This window comes from Ochotona curzoniae, unplaced genomic scaffold (assembly GCF_017591425.1).
Source record: "Ochotona curzoniae isolate NIBS_2020 unplaced genomic scaffold, NIBS_Ocur_1.0 contig_1071, whole genome shotgun sequence".
NCBI lineage: Eukaryota > Metazoa > Chordata > Mammalia > Lagomorpha > Ochotonidae > Ochotona > Ochotona curzoniae.
This window is the reverse complement of record NW_024464939.1, coordinates 14,038,301-14,051,029: the sequence shown is the minus strand read 5'-3', so window position 1 is coordinate 14,051,029 and position 12,729 is coordinate 14,038,301. Positions and strand designations below refer to the sequence as shown.

General features: G+C 36.2%; 1 pseudogene; it reads right to left on the bottom strand.

The window, feature by feature from the left end:
• Positions 1–12,729, bottom strand: part of LOC121164792 — a 109,744-nt pseudogene that overhangs the window by 71,534 nt on the left and 25,481 nt on the right.

The window sequence follows — 12,729 nt, the reverse complement described above, 5'->3', positions numbered from 1 at the left end:
AATGATGAATTTATTGATTCTAATCATAGCCCTTCCAACAGCTTATTTTTTTGAATATGTCAATTATTGAATTTTACAGCAATATTTTTTTCCATTTTAGATAGCCATGTTAGGTTAGTTGACATCCAAATTTACATGTGAACACATTCCTTTCTCCAAAGAAAAGTGTACACTAAGTCAGACTGATACAGAGTAAATCAAATAGTTAGGTAAGGGTCATTATCTGCAAGCCACAATCCCAAGCCCTATGTTATGCTCAACTCTCACCCATCATTCAAATGACCCCTTCCCCAAGATGTGACTCCCCTCATCTGGAGCCTGAGGGCAGTGGCTTGCAATCATTCACCTTTTCAACTTCATAAGGGGCTGACAACTGTGAGGAGTTCCCTGTCTTACAGCACATGTAGAAGGTCCTAGGATACTTAAACACCTGTCACATCTTTATCCTTTCTGGTCGAGTCTGCCCTTAACATTACCCATATGTGTCTGTGTTTTCCTCTCCTTTTAAACACATTTTATTACTTTGCTTGTCTTAATTCTATCTGTACTTAGAAGACTTCTCTTGCAAAGATGCAAGAGTCTAGCCTTGGAACGTTTGGTATCATCTAGCCTAAAACAGAATGTATGCTACAAAACGTAAATTCTCAGACTCAAGTATGGCGAAGCAGATTGGAAATTCACAACACCTGAAAAGAACAACTGAAAACAGATCCTTTTAAAATATCATGTCTGCATGATCTGAGGTTTACTTACAAAGAAACTAAACAGTGTTGAGGGTATAAAAAGATTTAATTCAAGCAGTGAGCCTTAAAATATGAGTGTTATAGGTAGATAGAAATGAATGAGAACCAAGATTTTTCAAGGGGGTTTAAAATGGAGTTTTTCTTTTTAGCACTATGTTAGATTTGATCCCTGTATAATCAGCTCAAAAATAAAAAAAGAGGAGATAGCAAGTGTGTATATTAAAGAAGAAAGAAGATTAAGTTGGAATTGAGAGGAAGCATTAGTGGACCACTGAGAAGAAAATTGAATAGGAAAAACATAGGTTAAGAATAAAGAAACAAAAAGCAAAGAGACTCAGAGAGCAACTGGAAAAGAAAAGAAAAATGAACATATATTTAAGGAAATTTTGAAAGTGTCCTCTTTAATTTTTTAGCTTATTTCAAATAATTCAAAATTTGAGCTTAACCTTTTCAAAGTAAATTCAATTCTACCGCTCCGATGTAGAAGGTATGCATATAGGGAGGCCATAAACCAGTTGGTCCTGTTTTATTGTATAATACAGGTAACTGGTGCAATAGTACCTAAAGCTGGCATACATATTAAAGGTGGATATAATATCGTATGATTAAACTTAGAATAATTCTCAACAAAAAGACTGTCAAGGCAATGTTTCTTTGTCTTTGCTAATACTACATATTAGCAGCAAACTGTTGATCTGCAAATATTTAGCACTATGAATTAGGTAGTGACAACAAAGTTTATCTCTGCTTCCAGTCTGACAACTATAGAAAAGAAATAGAGGTCCCTACGCTCTCTTTTTTCTTTTTGTAAGCTTTATTTATTTTTATTGGAAAGTCAGTTATACAGAGGAGGAGAAACAGGAAGATCCTCCATCTGATGGTTCACGCCCCAAGTGACTGCAATGGTTGGAGCTGAGCCAATCTGAAGCCAGGAGCCAGGAGCTCTTCCAGGCTTCCCATGCGAATGCAGCATCCCAAGGCTTTGGGCTGTCCTCAAGTGCTTTCCCAGGCCACAGGCAGGGAGCTGGATGGGAAGTAGAGCTGCCAGGATTAGAACCAGTGTCCCTACGGGATCCTGGCGTGTTCAAGGTGAGGACTTTAGCCTCTAGGCCACAGCGCCGGGCCCTACTTAAAAGTTTTTCACAGATTCTACAAAATCCTTCATTTTAATTACCTCATCATATTCTCAAAATGACCTTTCAAAGATAGTAAATACAATTACTATTTTAATATTGTCAATGTGGAAACATAGAAGAACCCAAATTGCACATGGTAAATGTTCTTTATGTGTTTTCATATTCTCTTAGTGATTGAATTATGTATATGCAGTCGCGTTCTTATTTTTGCAGACTCAGGAATTGTGTTCTGGAAATTTCTTTTAAAAAGAATCATTTTATATATTCAAAAGACTAAGGTAAGAGGGAGATAATGAGAGAGCTCAAGGGATCTTCCAAATGCTATTTTACTTTTCAAATGACTGCAACTGCTGGTGCGAGGGTAGGTTGAAGTGAGGTGCCAGGAGTTTCGTCCAGGTGCAGGTGTACAAGGGCTTGGGCTTTCTTCGTTTGCTTTCCCAAGTGTGTCAGCAGGGAGCTGGTTCACAAGCGGAGCTGGCCAACTGGAACTAGTGCCCCTATGGGACGCTGGCGTCATAGGCAGAGGCTAAACTGAATACCTTACAGTGATGACCTTACATTTTTTCACAAGAAGTCATGTTCCAAGTGGCTGAAGTATTTCAGCTGTTCATACAAAACATCGTAGAACCAGGAGAGTAAAAGTATGACAGGCTATCTACCTTTTCCTTAAAAATAATGAATGATATGTTCACATAGTTCCTTGTAGTTATGGAGTATCTTTATGTGTTGTAAGTCTGGAATTTTTGATCCAAATTCAATGGAGATAAAAAGACAGGTAATAACAGAATGGAAAGCCAAATCTGACTCGAAGACCGGCTTGTGGTCATGCACACATTGTTGGAGGAGGAAGCTTAGTGTTCCTTGTGTTCAGTCTCTGTGACCTCTCAAGGTTACTCTCATATTCTCCAACAGGGAATGGTGCTCAGCATAATATGATTTTATGTGCATTATTTTGCCATTGACGACGGAACTTGTTTTATAGTTTTCGATTGTAACTTAAGTAATTTTGCTGGTGGGTGAGTCCCTTTTAACAACTCTACCTTGTGTAGGTTTGAAAATCTTGTCTCTGGGGCCCGGTGCAATAGCGTAGTGGTTAAAGTCCTCGCCTTGCACGCGCCTGGATCCCATATGGTTGCCGGTTCTAATCCCGGTGGCCCTGCTTGCCATCCAGCTCCCTGCTTGTGGCCTGGGAAAGCAGTCGAGGATGGCCCAAAGCCTTGGAATATTGCACCCGTGTGAGAGACCCGGAAGAGCTCCTGGTTCCTGACTTCGGATCAGTGCAGCTCCAGCTGTTGTGGTCACTTGGGGAGTGAGTCATCAGACAGAAGATCTTCCTGTCTGTCACCTTCTTTCTGCATATCCGCCTCTCCTATAAAAATAAAATAAATCTTTTTTAAAAAAAAAGAAAATCTTGTGTCTAGTTCAGTATTTGCAATATGGTTTGTTGAATTATAAATAGATTGAAAGATTTTAGGTCCAATTGCTAATCTAAATGCCCGTATTTTATAGTTATTCTAGATAGATTTTTAGCATATATATTAAAACAAATTTTTTTTCTACAAAACTGTATCCACATAAACACTGGCAGTATGTTTTGAAATTTCAAATGTCATTTACATTCTGCAATGCCATAAGACTAATAATTATTGATTAATGAGTAAATTTACTGGGTCAAAGAACATTTAGCATGAGTATGCTATTTGCTAGCCAATGTGCAGGATGCAACATATATTTTCTGATCGAAGCATAACAATACTCCAGAGAAAATAGTAGAACAAACTGATCCTCTTTACATCAGGAAACTTCCAGAGAAAAGTGAAAATTTGCTTTAGTTTACTATGGCAAACAAATTACATCTGAAATATCAAGTCTGGATCAGTCTGCCTCCAGAACTCACATGCCATTCAGATTTAACTTAATACAGCTATTTATTGTTAGTTTCTGTAGATTCTGTAAGACTTTTCTACATTATATGAATTTTTGCACATAAATCGTGCTAACTCTTTAAATGGAGTGTCAATTTCCCTAAGATATAGCTTGAAGCATGAACATTTTTGATCAGGGATTTACCTCATCTTAATCCTAGTGGTTAAGCTGTTGATTAATATGCCCACATTCCCTAGAAGGATACAAGGGTTAGAGTTCTGGTTCAGCTCCCACATCTAGAGTCTTGCTAATGCAATCTTGGGAAGAGTGGTTGTACTCCAGGTTTCTGTGTCCCTGCCAGTCCCACGTGATTGACTCCCTGCATCCTGCTTTGGGCCTGGCCTGGTCCTAAAAATGGCAAGCATTTGGGAGTGGACCAGTGGTTGCAGCTCTCTTTCAGTGCTGCTGAAAGAAACAAATTATTTGTTCAGCTTATTGATATTTTATAAATTGTTTATGTGATTTTTAGATACCTTTAAATATAAGCAATCCCTTAGACCATTCATTAGACTCTCCTTCAAAAACTTAATAGCAATTTTGGCCACTTGCATTGTATTTTTTTCTTGTTTTGAAAAGATTGATTTATTTTTATCGCAAAATCGGATCTAAGAAGAGACAGAATGGAAGATCACTCCCAAATGCTTGCCATTTTTAGGACCACGATGGCTGGAGCTGAGCCGATCTGAAATCAGGAGCCAGGAATTTCTTTCGGGTCTCCCACGTGGGTGCAATGTCCCAAGGTTTGGGCCATCCTTGACTGCTTTCTCAGGCCACAAGCAGGGAGCTGGATGGGAAGTGGAGGACTGCTGGGATTAGAACTGGTACCTATGTGGGATCCTGGCGAATGTTAGGCAGTGACTTTAGCCATTAGACCGTCACTCTGGGCCTTATATTTCTTACATTCTTACTTACATTCTTACTTAGAGATTGAACAATAGCTAAAATTTGCTTTAATTTGATGGGCCATATTTCTCCCTATTAAATACTAAATTTTGTACTTAAATTTACACATTTTTCTAAGGTTACTATTGTGTGACACATTTATTTTGGCCTGGTTTAAATAATAAAAGGCAAAAAAAGTCTTCACATTTAATGATTGCGGCCATGTCATCTTGGAATAGGCTGAAAATGTCATCTGTGCTTTCTTGCTTAATGGAACGAAAGCATAAGTTACTCTAGATTCATCCTAAACTTTTGGATAAATTTAAAATCTAAGCATCTTTTTCTATTTCATAACATTACCTTACATTTCTGGACTATTTTAAGAGGCATTTTATTTTATATTATTCAGGCAAAAAAAGTACATCTATAATCATAAAAGCTATCATTTTTATGTAACTTCTGGATTTTTTTCCCTGAAATATGATTTTCATATTGGCACACGGAATGCTTAGCTGTACATTCATAGTCATTACGGATGTTCTAGTACCCATTTTTGCTGCGCATGCATCCGTGCAAATGAGCGGACCTTGGATATAACTCTGAACATATTCCATCCAAGGAACAAACTGAACAATTATAAGACTTTGATTAATACTGGTAATTGTCTAAGGGCCCATTTTACATCCTTAACACTGGGGGGAAATACGTTGCCTTCTGTAAAGACAGTGCCTCTTTTGATTCACTTAGCATGAAGAGCAAAAGCATGGAAGATCTCTTGTCTCACAGGAAGTAATGGGTGGCTGTATAATGCCAGTTGCATATATTACCGAACTGTTACAGCGGAGAGGAAATTACCCAGTCAAAATAGATATGTCTCTGTAGCCTTGTATCCGCATTCTAATAGCCACAGAGTTTATCTTAGTCTGAATGGAGCTCTAAGTTATTAATTGTTTTAAAGATTTCATTGATTTCTGTTAATCTCGGTAATGTGCCTTACTAAACTCGGTAGTTTATTTTGCTTTTCAATTAACCTTTTACTTTTGTTATATCATTTTTTATTAAAAACAAAGGTTTTATCTGCATTTTAATGTTATGCCTATCTTAGCATATTATGAATAATATAGGGCTATCTGTACAGCACTTTCCCGAATGCTTCAGGCTGATGACAAGCCATAATGGTTCAGTATTTTTATTAGAGCTTATTGCTGATATGAAACACTTCTTCAAAATCATTTGAATAAATGCTAGAATACCTTCTTACAAAAGATTGTTAAACGGTTGGAAGAATACATCTAAGAAAGAAATTGAATACTTAAAATTGTGCCTTAGTTCCCCAAGGAGGAAGGGATGTTATTATTTTGATTTAATTACAAGTTGTTTTAATTTTGACACATTTAAAAATGTTGTATTGTTATTATAATACAAAATGGTGTTTAAAAAATAAAGTTCAATAAAAAACATGCCATATGTTCACTTTCACTATAATTAAAATATTTCAAAAGAGACAGATTATCTGATATTAAGGTATTGTGCACAAATAAGTTTTTAATTTACTTTGAACATATGAAATTATCACTGTTTTCATACAAAGCATTGGTGAAACGTCCCGTGTGATTTGCAGTAGCTTCTCTATTCTTCATTTCTGGAGAGGTATGTTCATCTATAATTTTTGTACCAATTAAAAACTGTTAATGAGAAAACATTGTAATTGATTAGCCTTTGTATGTTTACAGCTCACTTTAATTGCTGAAAAATGCCATTTGTCAGCTTCATGTTCTATCGACAATGCTATTGATTTATCTGAATTTGGCTTTGTCTTGTCTCTCGTACATAAAACTCACATACGCAGTTCAAATGGGAAATGACTGTATTGATTTTCTTAACTTGAACCCAAATGCTAAAGATTTTTGGATAAGCTTTCTCATTACTTAAGCCAAAATCAATAAGGAAGAGCATCTTTTAATGAAAGAGCAGTTTGAGCAGCGTACCTCAGAAATAGGGTCCTGTTCATTCTTTGCTTTACAAATCGATCCCCAGGTTCCTTAAGTGAGGTCCAATTGGTTGACACTGTGGTTTGTCTTTGTGTGTAAACTTCCAACTTCAGAAAAAAGACGAACCACCGAGCCAGTGGAAAGAAATTCTCTCGGAGAAAGACAATTGTGCACTAGCAGATATAAAATCAAGTGTTGAAAAGCAACATAGATGCAAATATAACAACCATAGCAACGAATTCTTACATCTCCCCAGTTCATTTTTAATACTTTATTTCTTCTCTGACTTATGTTTTTAGTGTATATATATATATATATATATATATATATATATATATATATACTTTTTATGGATGCTATTTGCATCAAACCAATATATTGCAAGGCTATCTTTTCTTTTTGTTTAAAAACTTCTGCTTATTGCTGTAGCTTATTGTTTTTGGGGGGTAAAGTCCAATAATTCAGTGAATCATCTGGTAATTCTTTAGATAACCTAATTATGCTAATTCTGAGCATCAGGTCTCCCATATTCAGGACAATAAGTATAAGAAAGAAAGGTATAAAAATTGAGTTCCTGTTCTAAGGGATAATAGAATAAACCAAGTTACAAAGCAAGTTGTGTCGACAGGCCAGATGTCAGGTACTGTACTATGATATCATTAACTTCCATGAACTACATAAATTAAGCTGATTATGCCTTCGCTTAATTAACTGAGAATGACCTATTGATGTACAGGCCAAGTTATCTAGAGACTGCTTGCTCCACTGTGCTTAATTTATTGGTTTCCAATTAGTTCCTCTATTGCCTGTGACTGTCAGGAAAAAATGTTCACTTACACATATGCTGTATGCTATGTTTTCATGCGCAGTGGGTTTATGTTTAAGGATTTAACTGAAGTAGTTACTTTTCTGGGGCAACACTGATGAGTTTGAGTGAGTATTTTTTCTCATTATTGCATAAAATCTGTTTTTTAGATATTATAATCATGCAGATTCTTTTTGCTAATATCATGCCATCTACTCATATTGATGAGTAACCTCATGTTCATTTCATAAAGATCTTGCTTTGACCAAATTTTGAAAAATTATTTTTTAGAAAAGTATTGTTAGAATATATTTTTGTGGAACAATCTCAATGAAGAAAATTCAAAGGTGAAATGTTTTTTTCTAAAAACTCACTAGTTAGTTTAAAGAAAAGTTTCTCCTATGAACGGACACTCAAATTTGCTTGTGGTGGTACGAATAGTCATGTGTAATAGTTTCAGAGAAAATGTATAATTAAAATTCTCTTGTTTTTTTGAATGTTGCTATAATATTTGATGTTGCACTTTATTTAGCTTTTGTACTGCATTAACTTCAAAGTATTTATTGAATTATCCCCATGTTCTTTGCATTTTCACATTGGAATATTTCATTAGAGGGCAATGGCCTGATTTTAGGAATTATTATTACACAAGTCTGTTTACTGTTGATACAAAGATATTACAATAAGTTCAGTCAACATATGAACTGGCTTAATGTTCCTGAATCTCCAGAAGGGAGTTAATAGAGTTACTACGATTCAGAACTTAATTGAAGTATTTGCCAACTCTCAGAATGAGAGATCTTCAAAACATTTATGAAATTTGTATATGCAAAAATTTTATATCTTTTTCACAGCAAAGCATACTTATTTTAAATTGTATTTTCTGCAAATTTTTGAAGTTCTCTGTGAATGTGTGCTAACAGCATTACCTGTTTGGGAGACTTAAGATGAAAAATATTTCTGTGGGTTGGAGGAGTTATGAGTGAATTAAATATTTATTTGTTCTTAAAAGACACAGGTGAGGGCCTGGTGCGTTAACCTAGGAGCTAAAATTCTTGCCTTGCACACTTCAGGATCCTATATAGATGCCGGTTATAATCCTGGCAGATATACCTCCCATCTATCTCCCTGCTTGTGGCCTGGGAAAGCAGTTGAGGGCGGCCCAAAGCCTTGGGACCCTGCACCCATGTTGGAGACCAGGAAGAAGCTCCTGGCTCATGACTTCGGTTCAGCCCAGCTCAGGCTGTGTGGTTATATGGGGAATAAATCAATGGAGGGAAGATCTTCCTCTCTGTCTCTCGTCTTCTCTGTAGATCTGACTTCCCAATAAAAATAAAATAAATCTTTTAAAGAAAAAATGCACAGGTCCTTATGGTTGAAAAGTCATGTTAAGTTTTTCAGAATTTTATTAATACTTGTAGTCATAGAAGGACTTATCTTTCTCATTATTTGTGAATAATTCTGAAATCCCACAGATAATTATAGTAATGTGTGCACCCATAACTTTGAGGCACATATACGTAGCAACAATCCCCGGATTGGGAGAAATAATTTGGCAGCCATATTTAAAAGCTTCTCATTTTCGATTTATTTTCATATTTGAAGTATTTTGAATTAAGAATCTGACTTTCCTAATTGTGTTCTTTGCCAAATTTCCCTGAACTTGAAGGAAGAGATTACATGTTCTTATAGAACTTACAAATCAGGGGATGTGCAAAGAACTTGGAATGCTTTTTGCAAATGCCAAATGACTATTATTCCTTGAAATCCAGGGTAGATTGGCATGACAGTAATAGTGGAGAAAATGTACATGTTTTGTAAAGATTGTACTAGAAGTTAATTTTTACTTTTTGTAATGTATGAAGTTTTGTTGGCCATCAATATGAATATATGTGCAAACAAAAGCTGAAGTGATGCGATTGTGGAAGTCATCAGTGTACAGATTTGATAAAAGCAAACGAAAAGAGGAGATGTTGAAAAGTGAGTGATGGGGAAAAAATTCTGTGGGTCCTCTGACTTCAGGACAAGGTTATGTGGAGTTTGAGTGAGAAGCAACTGACCAGAGAGTGAGGCTAGAAGAACTGTAGGAGAGCTGGGGGTTCCTGGAAACCAAGGGAAAACAAGTGTTTGAAGAAGAGACAAGGGGGTCACCCGTGTTACACATTGCTCAGTGAAAGGAAATCTGTGAATTGACCCTTAAATATACCCATTTTATAGAGGACCTGGATGACCTCGACAATACAGTTGTAATAATGCATTCGTAGTTACCTTGATTGAAATAATCAGCATAGAAGACAAACTTGTATTGTAGTTTCATGGATGTAAGATCTTTGACTTTTTAAATGCATGTCTAAAATGTTGCAAAAAGTGTGTTTGCTAAATTGGTTTAGCTTAGCTTAATTTGTTTAGATTTGTTTGGACCTATAGACTATGTAGTGTTCCTGTTTTCATAGTTTTTCCTATTTGCTTACTTTAAAAATCAATATTCTTATTACTTTTTTTTGTCATGTACTTTTTTTCCCCCCACATTCTCTCTTTTTTTTGCTTTCTGTATCTGGGGGAAGGGGAAAAAAATAAAGGGAAAAGCCCCACCCAGCTTCCCAACTGTCCCATGGTCTCTGATGTGGGGCATGGTCCAAGGACAGTGCTCTAGTGATTTTAACAGTTCAACAATTCTGAATTGCTGCCCATCTTGCCATTCTAAGTCTGATGAAATTTCTACAGAATCCACTGGGTGACACAGTCCAGCTTAGAGTCTCCGTTGGCCCAGATTTTCACCACCAGCACGTGCCGGTGCCGGGCACCATTCATGAGCTTTTTTTAATATTTATAAAAATAGTCATCCATAAAATTTAATTAAATCTTTCATTGTATAAACTAACAAAATGCATTCAGACATGAGAAAGCTTTCCTACAGTTCTAGGTCATCTGTAGATGTGCTCATAAGTCCAGCATGATGGCATTGAAGTGCATATGTTGGGGTATATAGCTTTGCTAACAATATTCAGTGTATAATAAAATATAATATTAAAGTTTATAAGTTTTTAGAAAAGTTCTCAGTAATGTATGTTGGAACACAAGACTCAGCATAATCATTGAAATATGAAAAAACTTGTATATTCACACTTCTTAATATTAAAAATCTTATTCTAACTCACTCAATTATTTTGCTGCATTTTAAACCCAGTGATCTTAATTTTTGCATATTCTAATTGCTAGCAGCTCCTTTTATTAGCTCATCTTATTTGATATGAAATAATATATAGATCATTCTTCACACATTTTGCTAGAACAGCTGAATTCTCTATTCACCTAATAGTACTTAGGTGGTAATTTTTTTTTTTTCTGAAGGTTCTAAGGTTCTTGATTTTTTTTTCCCTTTCATTAGAGGTTTCATTAGACATGTCTCTTTGGGTTAGCATCACTTTACTGTGGAGTGTGGGCATCCTCCCAAAGGAACAAGCAACCAGCTTAGCAAACAGAATAATTGGTACCATTCTTTTCACACACACAAAAGTAACTTAAAACAGGATCGAGCTTTTATCATCAATTGATTCTTAGAAGTCCTTTCTTGATATTTCAGCCCCAAGGCTTATATCAAAGTTGTTTCCTTCAATGTGCAAACTTCAAGCTTCCAATTCACCAGTCTGCAAACCCTGAGCATCAAAGCAGAACTGGCCTGTGATCCACGGCTAAGCACTTACTTTCTTGAAGTGATGCTTAGCGCTCTGATTCAGCATGGAGATCTAAAGGTGCTGTTATGAGAAGATAAATTAGGGAACCGGACGATTACACCCTTTGGCCTCCACTGAGATCTTCCTGAACAGAAGCACTTGTCTCCCATTCCTCTTTGACCCCTCATTGTTTCCATATGGCGGCCACTGTTCAGAATTCTTACTTGACTAACTCACTGTTCCTGAGAGATTGACATATGTAGAGCCTCGTCGTTCAGCTGGACAATCATTGAGAAGCCACATGAGCCAAAGGGTTGATACAATTGAATATTATCTTCTCTCTAGCTACCATTTAATTTAATGTCAGAATTTGTGTTTTTTCTAATATATTAACCACTAAAACATTAAATTTGATTTTTCAAAATTCTAAGATAGTTCTCATTTCAGTCTATCAGGAAGATAGTGTGGTAGTTTCTTCTTGTTACTGAAATCAATTATCATTTTAAAATCAGCATCATGGTTAGTATCATCGTCTTCCTTATTTCTAACCAACTGAGATTTAAACAAAACCTAAATTATATACAAAACGGTCAAAAATCCGCGAAAAAGGAATTTCATTTTTAAAAAATTTGTTTATTTTTGAGACAGAGAAGAGAGATAAAAAGAGAGAGACGGACAGAGAAATGAAGAACAGTCTATCCTGTGGTTCGATTTCAAATGTCTGCAGCAGCCAGAACTGGACCATGCTGAAGCAAGAGGCTGGAATCCAATTTTGTTCTCTGTTGTGGGTTAAGGTACCCACTGAGTCATGACCTGGTGCTTGCTAAGGTGCAAATTAATAGGAGCGTGCAATTGGGGACAGAATTGCACCCAAGCCTGGGCACTTTGAAATGGAATACATCTGATGTGATGTACTTACCAAGACACTATAAACTTGTGTATTTATTTTGGTGCAAATTGCATTTTTCTTTAATGTTTTTGAACAAAAGTATTTGAATTTTTCAAGGACCCTTATGCAGTTATTGCATTGTATGTTTCTCAGATTTTCCTGATCTCATCCAACTTTCCTCACATGTCAGATTTTGTGCTCATTTGGAAAAAAAAAAAAAAAGAGCAGGAAAGTTGCTCTCACCTTCCGCAGGCTTTTCTCCCTCTTGAAATGTGTGAGACCTGATTCAGGGAAAGAAATAGCCTGATGTGTGCAGAAACAAGGGTGACAGAAAAAAAAAAGTTTAACCAGGAAGCTTTGTCAAAATTCCCTCTTTGCCCATATTTATTATTAGATGAAACCCACTTGTCCGGTCACACTATTTTGTAACTGTTCCTTTGTAAAGCATATTAATTGTTCTACTCTTCCTCACAGAATGTAAAGCCTGTAACATATTGTAACAGTCGAAGTGGAATTAAGAGAAACATTCAGAGATGTGATCCATGGTGCAGCAAGTTGAGCCCTATTTGGAGCACATACACCAGTGTCAGCTTGTATAGCGTACATCAGGTTTCCATTCTGGACTTGGGAGGCTGCTGATGGTCAACAGAGTTCCCAGATTTCTGTCACACTTTGGGAAACTT